General features: G+C 33.8%; 1 long non-coding RNA gene and 1 pseudogene across 1 annotated transcript in view; one reads left to right on the top strand and one right to left on the bottom strand.

Moving 5' to 3' along the window:
- The window catches only part of LOC129049496 (uncharacterized), a 34,790-nt gene extending 20,825 nt beyond the window's left edge, over positions 1–13,965 (bottom strand). Inside the window, exons 1-2 of the long non-coding RNA XR_010136748.1 lie at positions 13,755–13,965; positions 11,802–11,927 (exon numbers count right to left, since the gene is read on the bottom strand). This is a non-coding gene — a long non-coding RNA (uncharacterized LOC129049496). The remainder of the gene's footprint in view (positions 1–11,801; positions 11,928–13,754) is intronic.
- A 489-nt stretch (positions 13,966–14,454) lies between these two features.
- Positions 14,455–16,333, top strand: LOC100454968 (60 kDa heat shock protein, mitochondrial-like; annotated as a pseudogene).
- Positions 16,334–16,676: the final 343 nt, after the last annotated feature.

Here is a 16,676-nt window from a genome sequence, read left to right as displayed (position 1 = left end):
AAATACAGTTTTGATTATTTTCAGGGCTACTGACACACACCTTTAAGGAAGTTGGAGATATAGTGGTGAAATTGCTAGCAAAATCCCAGTGCCCATAAATGCAACTTATGTAGACTATGCCTAAGAATATGGGTTTCTAGCTTAGATTTTAAAGAAGCTTCATTATATGCTTGAATTTAAAAATCCCTGAAAACAATTGGGTAAGTGTATTTCGTTGTTTTAAAAGAAACAATTTCAAGGTTTTATTGTCTATTTTTTCTTTAAAAATTCACCTTTTCAGTGTCTAAGTAGATTTTAAAAGTCATTTGGATTCAGAAATTAAATCTAGTATTAATTCATATGATGTGGACATCCATGAAACTTCCTCAATATAATTGAACACAGATTTTTGAATATCATGGAGTGATATAAAATACCTGAGAATTATGTCAACTCATCCAAGTTTTCCATCTTTTGATTAACCCAGAATAATGTTGAAATATATACAGTTGAATAATTGTGTGTATGTGTGTGTGTGTGTGTGAACATAAGCAAATGCTTTATAAATATAATTGTGATCTTACACAGTTCTTACACACATACCGCTGTATTTATAAGGTATTTGCTTGCGTATGTTCGTGGTATATAGGTATGTAAATATGCACATACATGAAATATTGTTCATGAGGGAATCATAAGTAAAAATTACTGAGAGCAATTTAGTAGTAATAGAGAAGCTATTCTAAAATTTCAGAAAGAACATTTTAAAAAATTTACCAAGGTAAAACATAATTAATAATTAAATTTGAGTTCAGAACCAGCCATGGGCAGAGCTGATGAGCCCTCCAGGTTTCCAAACCGAGCTTATAGAAGATTATATCCTAGAAGCACAGGCAATACAAAGGCAGCTGGCACATTGCCAATATTGTATTGCAGAATGTAGAAAGCTCTGTTCCTTGTCATATTGAAGTCATCAGTCCTGCTCTATTTGTCTGAAAAAGTAAACATTCTCTAGAAGAAGAAGCCACCATCTGGAATCCCATATACAGTGCTCAGCTTTTAATCTTAAATTTTGAGCCATGCCAAGAAAAAAGCCCCTAAACCACTGATTAATAAGTAAACTTAGCAAAGTTGCTGAATACAAGGTCAGCATACAAAATTCAATTGTAATTCCACATGCTAGCAGAAAATAGAGAACACAAATTTTACAAGGGATTGGTGTTTGTTAGTATCAAAAGAACTTTGGTGCCTAGCAATAATTCTAAAAACAGTTGTACAAGAACTCTAAAATGAAAACTCCAAAACATTATTTAGGAAATCAAAAAGATTTCAGAGAATGGAAGGATAGATACTGTTAATAAATTCCAAGACTCAATAATTTAAAGACATACTTTTCCCAGATTAATCTATGTAATCGGTGCAAAACTCTTATCAAAATGTGAACAAATTTGTACTATTTGTGTGTGGGCGTGTGTGTATAAACTCACTGGCTGCTTAAAATTAATTTGGGAAAATTACAAAAGGCTAAATAGAATCAAGAAAATCTTAAGGAAGAGTAAAGCTAGGGTAATTTTACAGTAGATTTCTGGAAAAATAACCTACAGTAATTAAGACAATGCCATATGGACAAGTAAACTAATGGAATGAAGTCAAACGTGCAGTCCCACCCATACAGGGTAATTTGATTTGTGAGAAATGTCATACCACAATACTGTGAGGAAAGGGACAGTTTTACAAATAAATGTGCTGGGGCAACTAGATAGCCATATAGATACAATTTTATCTTGCCTTCAAGCACAGACCATTCACAAAAATCAATTCTAGATTGACTGCAGATCTTATTATAAAATGTAACTATATAAAACTGTGGGAAAAATAGGAAATATTTTATATTATTGAGGTAAGCAAAAATTTCTTAAATAGGACACTAAAATTGCTAACAGTGATGGTAAAATTCAATAAATTGATAAAACTATTAAAGTTAAGAACCTATGTTTATCAAACAAATATTGTAAAGACATTGAACAAACAAGAATGTGGGAAGCTGTCTGTCGAACATGTATCTAACAAAGTCCCATATCCAGAATATATAAATATCTACACATCATTCTTTTTACTTTTTAAATTTTTTCTTTAATTGTTTGAGACTGGGTCTCTCTCTGTCATTCAGGCTGGAGTGCAGTGGTATGATCATAGCTCACTGCAGCCTGGAACTCCTGGGGCTCAAGCAATCCTCCTGCCTGAGACTCCTAATATGTGGGGCTACAGGTTTGCACCACCACACCTGTCTAACATGTTTTATTTTTTTGTAGAGATGAGGTCTCACTATGTTGCCCAGGCTGGTCTCAAACTCCTGGGCTCAAGTTATTTCCCACCCCAGCCTCCCAAAATGCTGGGAGTATAAGCATGAGCCATTGCACCTGGCCAATATATACAAATCAATAACATAAAGATTAACAGAGTAATAGAAAAAAAATAGACAAAAGACATACACTGACATTTTACAATATCATCAGGGTAATAAACATATAAAATCTGTTTAAGGAATCTAGTTGCATGGGGAAATGCAAGCTAAAACCACAATTACTACTACCACACCAGAATGATAGTAGTAATTGTTTCTACTAATTAGTAATTCTAATTCTTTAGCTACCAGAATGGCTAAAATAAAAAAGATAATGCCAAGTGTTAGCAAGGATGTAGCACTCTCAGACACAAATAAGAGTGAATGGTAACCACTTTTCAAAATTTTTTACCAATATCTAACAGCCAAATTATGCATACTTAGTGTCTCAGCCACTCATCTCATATATATATATATATATATGATCATTAACAGACATGTACAAGGATGTTCATAGCAGTGTTAATAATAACAAATGTTTTGAAACACTAAGATAAAAATATCACTACCTACAAAAATGGATAACTCTCAAAATATAATTTCTAATGAAAATATTCAGGTATAAATGAGTATGTATAGTACATAATTCTATTAATAAAAATACCATTAAGAGGACAAATACATCTGTGGAGTAAGTCATCATAATAGTTATTACCTTTGTGAAGAAACAGTGACTGGGAAGTTGGCTTTTTGAATATTGGTAATGACCTATTTCTTATATCAGTGCTGATCACTCAATTTATTTCAATTTGTGAAAATAAAGTTGTATACTTTTGATTTGTGTACTTTGGGTCTATGTATTCTAGTTCAATAAAACATTTAAATGATAAGATTAAAAAATGGATTTAGACTATTATCACATATATCTGACCAAGAAAAAGTCATTTCTACCTCAAAAAGCAAATATATTAAGAATATTGTGCTACATCAAAAAGCTAGAGAGATCTCAAATGGACACCCTACCATCACAACTAAAAGAACTAGAGAACCAAAAGTATACAAATTCTACAATTAGCAGAAGAGAAGAAATAACCAAGAATAGAGTAGAACTGAAGGAAATGGAGACATGAAAAACCCCTCAAAAAAAATAAATGAATCCAGGAGCAGGTTTTTGAAAAATATAATAAAATAGGTAGACTACTAGCTAGACTAATACAGAAGAAAAAAAGAGAAGAATTAAATAGACACAATAAAAAATGATAAAGGGGATATCACCGCTGACCCCACAGAAATACAAACAAGCATCCGAGAGTACTATAAACACCGCTATGCAAATAAACTAGAAAATCTAGAAGAAATGGACAAATTCCTGGACCCATGTAGTCTCCCAAAACTGGACCAGGAAGAAGTCAAATCCCTGAATAGACCAATAACAAGTTCTGAAATTGAGGCACTAATTGTTGGTGGGAAAGTAAATTAGTTAACCATTGTGGAAGACAGTGTGGCGATTTCTCAAAGATGGTAGAATAAGAAATACCATTTGACCCAGCAATCCCATTTCTGGGTATAGAGCCAAAGAAATAGATATTGTTTTATTATAAACATACATGCCCATTCGTGTATGTTCATTGCAGCACTATTCATAATAGCAAAGATATGGAATCAACCCAAATGCCCATTAATGATAGACTGGATAAAGAAAATGTGGTCCATATACACCATGGAATACTTTGCAGCCATAAAATGGAATGAGATTATGTCCTTTGCAGGGACGTGGATGGAGCTGGAGGCCATTATACTTAGCAAACTAACGTATAGTTTTCTGGAACAGAAAAGCAAATACCGCATGTTCTCACTTATAAGTGGGAGCTGAATAATGAGAACACATGGACACAGCGAGGGGAATGATACACCCTGGGGCCTGTCGTGGGGGTTGGTGGGGAGAGAGAGTATCAGGATAAATGGCTATTGCAAATGGGGATTAATACCTAGGTTGGGTTGATAGGTGCCACAAACCACCATGACACACATTTACCTATGTAACAAATGTGCACGTCCTTCACATGTATCCCAGAACTTAAAATGAAATTAAATTTAATTTTTTAAAAGAATATTGTGCTAATAAATACAAGTGACTCATTTTTAGTAAAAAAAAAAAAAAACATTCAAACATGACATATATCTACAAAGTGTTATTATGTATGCACATTTCTAAAATTGGGCACAAACTTCATATTTGATAATGAGGTTTTTTTTTGTCCTAAATGTGTACATATAATGAATAATAACATCCTCATTTATTTCCCTATATGAGACAATGCTTTGCTCAATCGTCTTGTAAGAAGGCATGCATTTTTTTTTTTCTTTTTCCGGAGATGGAGTCTTGCTCTGTCGTCCAGGCTGGAGTGCAGTGGCGAGATCTCGGCTCACTGCAAGCTCCGCCTCCCGGGTTCATGCCATTCTCCTGCCTCAGCCTCCCGAGTAGCTGGGATTACAGGCGCCCCCCCACCACGCCCGGCTAATGTTGTGTATATATATATATATATATATTTTTTTTTTAGTAGAGACGGGGTTTCGCCGTGTTAGCCAGGATGGTCTTGATCTCCTGACCTCGTGATCCACCCGCCTCGGCCTCCCAAAGTGCTGGGATTACAGGCGTGAGCCACCGCGCCCGGCCAGAAGGCATGCATTTTTAAGTCTTTAGTGAAATGGTTGTAATTAGTAGTACCTTCAAATCTTCTTCTAGCGCAGAATGATGTACTTTCAAGTAAACTCACACAGGCTACTTGGCTTCTGTGGCGACTCACAAACGTAGGGACTATGAATAAACTTTATGATTTTAAATATTCATTTTAGTATAGGTGATATATTGTCCAATGCTTTCTATTATCCAGTTCTTAAAATAATTGTATGCACACTAACAGTACACATTCTTTGATTTATAAGAATATAAATAATGAATTATTTTAACAGCATAAAAATAAGAGCAAGACAATTACCTCAGATGCTCAATTCTCTAGTTTACATTTTTGGAGCACTCTCAACATTGTCATTCAGCAGAGAAATCATCTTCCTTTCAATCTCATTACCATGAGAATGAAATGTTAGGGCATTATTCATAAAATATGAAGTTGCATTTGAAGGTTTTAAACATAGGTAAATGACATGATTAGAGCTGGAGAAAACTAGCTTGGCATTAGATTGTAGGTTGGATTAAAGAAGAAAAGTGGAAGTTGGAAGGCCAGATAAGATATAATTAGTAAAGCCTAAGCAAGAAGTAAATATAACTTGGCGTAGGCTGTTGTCAGTAAAAATAGAAAGCAGAAGTAAAAATGAATAATGATACAATATAGTCAGCAAATATGAAAACTGATTGGATTTGAAAATTAGGCAGAAAGATACATATGAGATTTTGTGTGTTAGTGTCTTCAGTTTACTATCATATGCCATGTGTGGATTTGAAGTCTACTTAAATATTTCCATTCTTTTTTTATAAGCTCACACAATAAACCACTTCATCCCTGTAAATCATCTAATATTTGATTATATTTCCCAATACCTGAGGCACCTCTACACTGAGCCTAAATCAGGGTAGGAGAGAGGAAGGTGCCAGAAAGTTTTCTACTATAGCAATGTTGGAGAGAGAGAGGAGATAAGAAAAAGAGAGAGAGAAGTTTGAAGGTGGGAAAGTTCAGTCACATTGACAATTCATGGTCTCTCCACTCTTCATGCCTATACTTACAGTGTCTCAGGGTACAAAGTACCAGGGAAGCAGGAGCTGCCACCAATACTGGTCCTTGTGCTAAAGAAGAGACCGTTGACTATGTTGATCTACAGCCTTCTCCCAGCCCTCTGGGCACTTAGAGGCAATATACAGAGCACAGGAGGAATGCTTGCTGGAAGCTGTGTTGAATGCATAAGGAATTATCCCTGTCCTCAAAAATCCTCTTTCCCTCCTTTTGACAAATCAAGATTTTGAGCTCTAATAACATAATATAAATTATTTTTATATTGAATCTGACATTTGATGTTGAAAGGCACAAAAATGTATGATTCAGAGAACAGATCTTGTGAGATTCCAAATCAGAATGTGTGCCTGTGATAAGTAAAATGTTGACCCAGGTGCCAGCCTGAAATATATTGTTAATTGAGCACTTGAATAATTTTTTATGAATAAAAGCAAAGTTTATTTTTATAATGATATGATTTCAGTAAAATTGTGACAGTGGGGGAGTGAAGCCAGAGTTCAAGGGATTTGGGGGAAATTATACTCTGCACCAAAAGGTATTTTTAAGAACATGTAAAATTCATGGCAGTAGTTTCATCAATAAATATAATTTTTACATAAAATTTTGGACAAAGGCTATGCTCCAATAAGTCTGCAAAGAGGTGATTTGCTTAATACTCAAAGTGCAATACCCTGTGCAGCACCACACTTAAAGAACATAAATCAATCGCTTTGGATTATAAAATCGTTACAGTATAGGGAGTTCTCAATTGTCCCGAAGCCATTCAATGCAAAGCAAATATTCAGTGTTTGCATGATAGTTTCCTCATTTCCTTGTGTCAGGTTCCTGACAGGAAGATTTATACGCATGCACTGTTTGGCTTGTACATGTAAACGCAACAATTTCCTTATTTGCCTGTAGTTTGATTAGCCTTATGCCAGAAAAAAAAAATAAACAAAAGAAACCTTATGACCTGTTGGTACTAAGCTTGCTACTCATGGTCTAAATGTTGATAAAATTTGAACCTAATAAAAGTTTACAATCTTGTTTGTCAAAAAAATCATAAACTGGAAACTGGGAGAAAATATGAGTGTATATATGTGTATATCTATGTCCAATAAAATTTTAGCATGTAGAATATAAAGAGTTGCTAAAAATAGATAACACAATGTGAAGCAGTCCAGTGGAAAAGTAGGCCAAACACATGACAAAAGAAGGCAGAGGGGCAGATGAAGGAAAGGTGGTTAATGGGTTCAAAAACACATTTAAATAGCAGGAATACATTTTAGTATTTGACAGAACAATAGGGAAATTATAGTTAATAACAATTTATTGTATATTTCAAAATAACTAGAAGAGAATTGTAATATTCCCAACACAAAGAGAAGATATATATTTGAGGTGATGGTTATCCCATTTACCCAGATTTGAGCATTATACGTTGTATACATGTTTCAAAATATCACATGTATCCCCAAAATATGTACAACTATTATTTATCATTAAAAAATACAAAAAATATAATACAAACACATGACAAAAGAAGAGAAAGTAAGGTCAATTAGCATACGAAAAGCTGCCAAAAACCAGTGTTAATCTGAGAAATATAAATTAAAATAACCAGAAATAATTTTATACATTCTAAGTTTTCAAAATTAAGAAGTCAGATAATACAACCATGATCTTCTCTATATCTTGTGAGAATGTAAATTGATTGTAACCATTTTTGGAAACAATCTAGCACAATCTCATAAAGTTAAATATTTGTATACCCCTTTACTCAGTAATTTCAGTAAAATTGTGACATTCATAGACCTATATCCAAACTCTTGTCTATGTGCACCATGTAGAATAGCATATTTTCCTCAAAAAATTGTATTTACAAAACAAAACAATAAAGCAAAACTAAAAGCAATTCAAGTTCATAAAATGTGGTATATTGACACAATAAAACATCATTCAACAAGGAAATCAGTTGCACGGAGCAACATGCGTAGATTTTGAAAGCATAGCATCATTAATTAAGATTTGGAAGCATAAATTAAGTAAGCAGTCAGACCCACAAGACTATCTACAACATGTTATCTTTTATTCACTAATTTAACAAGAGAAATTGATGGGTTCATGTCCTTTGCAGGGACTTGGATGAAGCTAGAAACCATCATTCTCAGCAAACTAACACAGGAACAAAAAACCAAACACCACATGTTCTCAGTCATAAGTGAGAGTTGAACAAGGAGAACACATGGACACAGGGAGGGGAACATCACACACTGGGGCCTGCTGGGGGATGGGGGGCTAGGGGAGGGATAGCATTAGGAGAAATACCTAATGTAGACGATGGATTGATGGGTGCAGCAAACCACCATGGCACGTGTATACCTATGTGACAAACCTGCACGTTCTGCACATGTATCCCAGAACTTAGAGTATAATAATAAAAAAAAAAATTTGTATTTTAAAAAACATATATATGTATATAATGGGACTTCAAAATTTCATTAAAAATAGAATTAAAGGATAAGAATAAAAATATAAACTTATTTCTTAACACAAGCTCCATCAAGTTCAAGATACTTTTCTAAGAGATAATACCAGCCATTCAGTCCATCCCTAAAGAACTGAGGGTCCTGGGACTTTAACCAGAACAACAACTGATTTAACAACTTTCTTACATTATTATTTTTATATTATTAACTGAAGAAAAATGGGCGTGTCCTTTAAATACTTTTTTAAGATTAGAAAAAAAAAAGAAGTTTGAAGAAGCCAAATCAGGGCTGGAAAGGTGGATACCTAATAATTTGTTGAAACTCACAAAATTGCCCTAGTTTGATGACAGAAATATGCATGAAACTTGTCATGAGAGAGAAGGACTCTGTATTGCTCTTTCCTGGGTGTTTTTGCTAAAGCTTTGGCTAACTTTCTCAAAACATTATCATAATAAGCAGATGTTATTAGTCTTTGGCTCTCCAGGGAGTTAGCAAGCAAAATGCCTTAAGCATCCCAAAAAATCTGTTGCCATGACCTTTGCTCTTGACCAGTCTGCTTTTATTTTGACTGGACCACTTTCACCTCTTGGAAGCTATTGCTTTGATTGTTTCTTTGTCTTTAGGATCATGCTGGTGGAGCCACATTTTATCTCCTATTATAATTCTTTGAAGAAATGCTACAGGATCTTGATCCTGCTTGTTTAAACTTTTTATTGAAAGCTCTGATCTTGTCTGCAGCTGATCTGGGCACAACAGTTTTGGTACCTATCAAGTGGAAAATTTGCTCAGCTTTAATTTTTCATTAAGAGTTACGTAAGTTGAACCAATTGAGATGTCTATGGTGTGGGCCATTGTTTGTGCTGTTAATCATTGGTCCTCTTCAATTAGCACATGAACAAGATGAACAACAAATTGATGTGGATGGTCTGCTACTGCAAGCTTCATCTCCGACACTGTCTCATTGCTTCTTGAGTTATTCCTTTGTAAGATGCTGATGTTTGCGAGACATTCTCTCCATAAACTTTTCATAAAGCATCAATGAGTTCACCTTTCTTCCTCCCAGGCGTCACTATAAAATTAATCTTTGTTCTTGCTTCGGTTTTAACAGAATTCATGTTGCTCTGATAGGAGCTCTTTTCAAATTGATATGTTATTCTTAAGTACCTCAAACTAGATGATATTTAAGCATGTTACAACAAGTTAGTAGGAGTTTATTTTGATGCAAAAAATAAATTCATGCAAGTTTTTTTATAATATACATTTTCATAAACTTTTTGAAGAACACTCATAAATAATACAATATATAAAATACATAGGGACATAAGGAGAAAGACAGCAGCAATAGGTAATGTAAGTTATTGATTATATTTTAGTTCAGGGGCTGGAAAGTAGGTTCACGGTTGTTTATCATTACAGTTTGTCGGTCATATTAATATTACTTATATCTATTCGTATTTGTCCAACACATTAAAATTTGATAAAACAAAACTAGAGAAAAGTTTAAACAGCTATGTATAACAATTTTTTAAAAATAATGAGACAATATACATATGCTTAATCAGATAGTTTATTTTACGTGTTTGAGAAAGAAGATACTTCATATTATTTTTCAGCAGATATAGTTCACCTTTTCCTATGATTTTTTCTTAAGCAAATGGCAAACAAGAAGGCTTTTATTGTAGAGTTAAAGTTCAATACATATGACATAATAGTTTGTTGATAATATGATATTATTAATAGTGTTAATGTGTTATTAACACACTACTACTAGTAATTGTAAATAGCATATTAATAGTATGTCATTTGATAGTATGTTGAAAAATAAGCAGTTTAGTGTTTGTTGAGCAGAGTAAAATATAGTTGAATATTTTTCCTTGTATCTGACATAGAGTGTATGTGCGTGTGTATATTAGAGAAAAGTGAGGCACATTTTTGTGAGGGTAAAGCCTATGTGTACATGTAGATTTTTATAAATCCAGTGAATATAGTTTAAAATGTCAAAATTGAAAGTTATCTATAGTCATTTAGATTTTCAGATGGTTTTTAATCATCTCATAAGAGATTAATAAAAGTTCTATTTTGTAATCCCAGTGAGGCTTGAAAATGAATATTGTTTCTGTGACACTGTTGGTTTCTTCATCATGTTTCCATACCATTTGCAAATCAATTGCTTTTCTTGTGAAATTTTAGTTGTTACTTTTCTGTAGGAAATCTTCACTATTTCCAAAACAGCCAAGCTTTTTAAAGAGACGTGTATTAGATACACCATAACTTTAACTAATTAAAGACTATTACTTTGACAGTTTTAAATAAAGATTAACAATTCTGCTAGCAAGGATGTGAATCCTGAAAGAGCCAGTCCTTCAAGATGGATCCTGAGTGGCTAACTGGGCCTAAATTCAAAATAGAGCCAAGCACCCAGTTGCTGACTATAAGGGTCACACACATATTCTGCATTTCTGGAAAATCCAAACACTCCTATAATTTTTGGACTTTCATAACTGTCTGTAGCTGTTCAGGTTAAAACCCCATTTTGCTTCCTGGACCTAACCAATAGACTGTGAGCTGCATCAGTCAATAAGAATTAACAAGTTTGCATGCCTCATTTGCATAAGCAGACCAGAGTGGGAACCTGAATGGGGACTCTCTGTGAAAAAAGAGCAATCTCTGTTGTCTCCAACACACCTTTGCTTTGTAAGGAAGGCAGCATCTGCCCTGTTTGCAAACCACTCACTGGAATCGTCTCCTTTCTTTTTTTACAAAGAAAATTCTTTTCAGTGGATTTATTAACAAGTGGTTTAAAAGTTCTATCTGGCTAATGGAGCTAGTAACATGATTAAAAAAGAACAAGTTCAGCAGCGTATAAAAGCTTTTAAATGACCCATATTACAAAACAAGTATTAGAGTATTTTAGAGATGAAAGAGAGCTTAGAGGCAATCTCCAAGTAATCCATTCAAGTAAGAGATTCTGTATGCAATATCAGGCAAAGTTATCAATCTGCCAAACTAAATTAATGTCTTTTGTCCAGTTTACACACGTCTTTTTCTTAAATGTAATGTACGAACCAAGTAATTAAAATTAAATTTGTATTTACAATGTTCACATTAAATATGGCTCCAAATTTAATATTATTCACCATAAGACAAAATTCAAATATAGTAAAAGATGTACCTAAATTGCACTTACATCTTTGTTTGGAATCACTATGCTACAAGGCAAGTAGTTATTAGTTATAAATAATATATAGTTTTGTAACTCACCAGAATAAGCTTTGTTTCTATGCAGTCAACCAGATGTTAGCGATTTTCGTGTTGTTGTTTTCTTCATGTTTCTATGTTTTTTCATATGTTCATGGTACATTATCAGGGATAATAGGAAACATCTCCCTGGTTAGAAACAAAACGTGTCTTAGAAACAGCCAGAAGGTGGGCTCTGTACACTAATTAGACACACACACAAAAATGTAAATAGAATTGCCTGATAAAATTATATTGAAAATAAGACCAAAAGTTGAACATGACAGTCAATTAACTGATATTAATAATTCATATTTGATCCTACAACACAGTAAATCTTTAATAGTGCCTAGCACATACTAAAGCCAAAACTTATTAGATAACTAAATAACTAAATATCTATTCTTAATGTTATTTTTGCACTTTTGCTTTTGAAAGTTGAAGAAAGTTTGATTTAGAACTCTGAGGAAGAAAAAGAAGGTACCTTTAAATAAGAACATAATTAAAGAAGGATGCTCCTAAATCAAACTTAGCAAATTTGCATAGTGAGCCAAGTAAACCTGCAGATGGAGTATTTTAGGCATACCTTATGATGCGCAAAACTAGCAGTTCCAAATTCCAGAAGTCTATGCTATTGTCATAAATTATTTATAATCCATTATTACAATCTCAAAATCACTTTCTATGACAGATTCTCAAATCCTGTAATTCCCACTTCTTGGAATCACTCAAACAGAAAAAACAAAACACAAAAAGCAAGTGAGTGTGTGTGTGTGTGTGTGTGTGTGTGTATACAATTGAAGTAAACTAAGTAAAGTATCCATCAGAGGAGAAATTTTTCAGTAATTTCTGTTAAATTCATAGTAGAGTAAAACACATATATTAAAAATAGCTATGTAATGTAACACATATTACCTGACAAAATGTCTATGATGCATTCAGGGAAAACACAGTATTTCAATTAATCCAATAAAAATGATGGAATAAAAAGAATATGTCTGTATCTGTGTGTGTGCATATGTGAGTACACACATGCACATGTGTGTGACAGAGGAGACAAAGGAGAGAAAGTAAATATTATATTTGAAAAGCAATATAAAATATTAATGTCCCAATTTTTTATTGAAAAATCAGTCTTATTTTTTGGTTCCAAAATAGTCATATGTAGAATGTCCTATGATTTAATTTACAAGAAGAGTATTCAAAAGAGTATTTTGTAATATTTTTCCCTTTAAGTTCTAATTGTAAAGATGCTCTGCTAAGTATTCAGCAAAACAGGTTTAAACAACGTAATCTGTACTCCTCTAGTTGCACAGAATTTAAAATTCACAATGTTCCAGAGCTGATTAATTACATATAAATTGTGTTTTTCTTTGTGGCAACTCAATAGATAATTAGACTTAATTGTCTTGTGAATGAATAGGAGTTGTATGTCAGAGAATAGAAGTTGCTATTATATAAAATTAAGAGTTTAAAAAGGTTTCAAAAATAATTTTAAAACAATATTTGACTTATAAGGAGTCCTAATTTGCCAGAAAATTTTGTCCACATTTAATAATAATACACAGCTGCTCTTTAATTTGATTTCTTTTAAATGCTCTTATGCTGGAAAAACAGAGAAATCTACATAATGTAAATGCATTTACTTAACTTCTCTGTCTCACCCCTCTGCCCAGAAAAAACTTTGTGTATTGACTGTATATAATAAATTTTATCAATACTTTGTCTTTTAATGTTTTAGTTTACTAAAATTATCTATGTCCTTTAGGCTATCCATGCTTCTAATATCTTCTAATATTTTCTAGATCTACAGACAGGTTTTCTCCAGATGTTTTAAGATTTTGTGACCCTTTGCAGTCAATTTCAGATAAGTTGGGTCTCTTCCATTCATGCAATATTAAGGATTAGTTTTTCTGCTTCAGAGCAGTACTGTGAACTAACCGCTATTTATCCTTGAAGTGCTCACCTACAGCTCACCTTTGACTTTAGCTGCTAATTTGGTAGTGGGTGATGAGGGTGAAGTAGAAGGGAAAGTAATTATTTTCACCTGTAAAAAAAAAAATTGGTAAACACCTAATATATTTTGGACCTTGAATTAAACTGTTAAACCCGAATTAGAAAGAGGAAGCAACCTCATTATAGAATTAATATCGTCCCTCAAATTGCCAGTTATTATAGCAAATGCATCTTTCCCATTGAAGCTTTTCACATGCAAGGTTGAACAGGGTAATAACTATCCCATTATCCCATTGTCTTTGTAAAATATATGCAGCCTGCTACCTAGGAAACTTGAGTGTAGGAGGAGCTGTTCTGAGAGACTGCACATGGCTCCAGTTGCCAAGGAAACTCATGCCTTTTTTCCCTGTAAATGCACAGAGCAGCTTCCTTATTAGGATTGGGTTAACAATCTTCTTAAAGGAAAAGCTGAGTGGAGAAGGTAGTAAGTTCTTTTCATGCATACAATCTGAATTGTAAACTCTATATAAGCTGTGGTGAATTGTTTTTAGCAAGTAAGCTTCAGTGATAAAAGTAAAAACGTGTGGATTATCACATATTGTTTTATCTGACATAATTTAAAATATTAGAAAATGAAAATACTTGATATTAAATGAAAAATAGACCATTTGCTTATAAAGAAAAAAGAGATTTTCAGACTAATAAATGACATATACTGACAATGTATGGTATGTATCCAAATGTAAATGAGTTTTTAATTTGCACTTTTAGAATGACTCTACATAAAAAAAGTTTGCCTAAAATACTTTCATATCAAGCTATTCTAATTAATTATCTAAATTAATCCTCTTTCTTTATATCACTCTGTTATTATTGGGCTAAAAAGCACCTATTTCTCCTCACTCACCACCACCGCTCTGCAGAAATGCTTCAATAACTCACAGTCTTTCACTACATGAGTCCAGGGTACTGGCCCCTCATCTCACTTGGGCTTATGCTAAAGATGTAAAATTTGGTATAGATGCCCAGGTCTTAATGCTTCAAGGTGCAGACCTTTTAGCCGATGCTGTAGCCATCACAATGGGGTCAAAGGGAAGAGCAGTGATTATTGAACAGAGCTGTGGGAATCCCAAAGTAACAAAAGATGGTGTGACTGTTGAAAGATCTATTGACTTAAACGATAAATATAAAAATATTGGAGTTAAACTTGTTCAAGATGTTGCCAATAACACGAGTGAAGAGGCTGGGGATGACACTACCACTGTACTGTTCTGGCATGCTCTATTGCCAAGGATGGCTTCAAGATTAGTAAAGGTGCTAATCTATTGGAAATGGGGAGAGGTGTGATGCTAGCTGTTTATGCTGTAATTGCTGAACTTGAAACGCAGTCTAAACCTGTGACCACCCCTGAAGAAATTGCTTAGGTTGCTACAATTTCTACAAATGGAGACAGACCGTAGAAAGTTTGCCGTCACAGTAAAGGAAGGGAAAAACACTGAATGATGAATTAGACTTTATTGAAGGCATGAAGTTTGATTGAGGATATATTTTTCCATATTTTATTAATATACTAGAAGGCTAGAAATGTGAATTTCAGGATGCCCATGTTCTAATGAATGAATAGAAAATTTCTAGTGTCCAGTCCATTGTACCTGCTCTTGAAGTTGCCAATGCTCACCATAAAACTTTGGTCATAATTGTTTAAGATATTGATGGAGAAGCTCTAAGTACATTCATTTTGAATAGGCTAAAAGTTGGTCTTCACATTATAGCAGTCAAAGCTCCAGGATTTGATGAACAATTGAAAGAACCAGCTTAAAGAAATGGCTATTGCTACTGGTGGTGCAGTGTTTGGAGACGAGGGCTTGACTCTAAATCTTGAATATGTGCAGCCTCATGACTTAGGTAAAGTTGGAGAGGTCATTGTGACTTGTGACTAAGATTATGCTATGCTCTTAAAAGGAAAAAGTGACAAGTCTCAAATTGAAAAAAAAACATATTCAAGAAATCATGGAGCAGTTAGATGTCACAATTAGTGAATACGAAAAGGAAAAACTGATAGAATGGCTGGAAAACTTTTCAGATGGAGTAGCTGTGCTGAAGGTTGGTGGGACAAGTGATGTCAAAGTGAATGAAAAGAAAGAGTTACAAATCCCTTAATGCTACAATAGCTGCTGTTGAAGAAGGCATTGTTCTGGGAAGGGGCTATGCCCTGCTTCAATACATTCCAGCCTTGTACTCATTGACTTCATCTAGTGAAGATCAAAACATTGGTATAGAAATTAAAAGAATATTCAAAATTGCTAAAACGACAATTGCTAAAAATGCAGGTATTGAAAGATCTTTTATAGTCAAGAAAATTATGCAAAGTTCTATAGAAGCTGGTTATGATGCTATGGTCAGAGATTTTGTGAATATGGTGGGAAAAGGAATCACTGATCCAACGAAGTCTGTGAAAACTGTTTTATTGGATGCTTTTGGGTGGCCTCTCTGTTAACTACAGCAGAAATTTTAGTCACAAAATTCCTAAAGAAGAGAAGGACCCTGGAATGGGTGCAATATGTAGAATGAGAGGTGGTATGAGAGGTGGCATGTTCTAATTCCTAGAATACTGCTTTACCTATATTAATGAACTGTGACAGGAAGCTCAAGGCAGTGTTCCTCTCCAATAGCTTCAAAGAAGTCAGTTGGAGAAAATGACTGAAGAAAAGGCTGGCTGACATTTAAGAAACCACTATAACCATTACTGGCTTCAGTTGACAAAATACATAACGGCTTACTGCTGTCATTGTCCAGGCCTACAGATAATTTATTTTGTATTTTTTAATAAAAGACATTTGTACATTCCTAATATTGGGTGCAAAGCCATGTACCAATATATTGCTTTCAACTTAAATCCCTGAGGCATTTTTACTACTATTCTGTTAAAATTTTAGTGCTTGC

The sequence above is a fragment of the Pongo abelii genome, chromosome 14, assembly GCF_028885655.2.
Source record: "Pongo abelii isolate AG06213 chromosome 14, NHGRI_mPonAbe1-v2.0_pri, whole genome shotgun sequence".
NCBI classification, from domain to species: domain Eukaryota; kingdom Metazoa; phylum Chordata; class Mammalia; order Primates; family Hominidae; genus Pongo; species Pongo abelii.
The sequence above is the reverse complement of the archived record's forward strand: the minus strand, read 5'-3'. Positions and strand labels throughout refer to the sequence as shown.